At 33.6% G+C, this 605-nt stretch overlaps 1 protein-coding gene across 1 annotated transcript in view; it reads left to right on the top strand.

Moving 5' to 3' along the window:
• Nucleotides 1-605, top strand: part of LOC119582299 (secretin receptor-like) — a 19276-nt gene that overhangs the window by 7167 nt on the left and 11504 nt on the right. The window lies entirely within an intron of this gene.

Raw genomic sequence — 605 nt, 5'->3', positions numbered from 1 at the left:
GCATTATTCAAAATCTGACGATAAATTATGTGGAAGAAATCAGCAAACCTTTAATCAACTGCGTGTCGCCGTATTTTTTCATGAGGTGTAAATCCAGGATGACTGAGGCTAAAACCTTCCAGAGAGTGAGATGGAGAGGAAGGCAGTTTGATAAATGTAGAAATGGCGAAACTAAGAGGTCTGTTACATCTTTCTCTCTGTTCCTTTGTTTATTTATTCATTTATTCATTTCTCTCTTTCTGTTTTTCTTTTTTTTTCCTTTCTTTCTTCCTTTCGTTGTAGTCCGATGAATGTAGAAATGGCGAAACTAAGAGGTCTGTTACGTCCTGCTCTCTGTCTCTTTGTTTATTTATTCATTTATTCATTTGTTTATTTCTCTCTTTATATTATCCTTTCTCTCTTTCTTTCTTTCTTCCTTTCTTTTCGTTTCCCTTTTGTTTGTTTTTTCATCTCTGGTGAATGCAGATATAACAAAACATAATTTACTACTTCAGTAATGTTATTTCCATTTCCAGATAAACACCAACTTTAATCAGTATCAGTATTGCATTCCAGGTCTCTTGTCTTAATCAAAACTGAGATTAACTCGCTAATCTATTCTACTG

The sequence above is a fragment of the Penaeus monodon genome, chromosome 15, assembly GCF_015228065.2.
Source record: "Penaeus monodon isolate SGIC_2016 chromosome 15, NSTDA_Pmon_1, whole genome shotgun sequence".
Classification (NCBI taxonomy): Eukaryota; Metazoa; Arthropoda; class Malacostraca; order Decapoda; family Penaeidae; genus Penaeus; species Penaeus monodon.
This window is presented reverse-complemented; position numbering and strand designations above follow the sequence as displayed.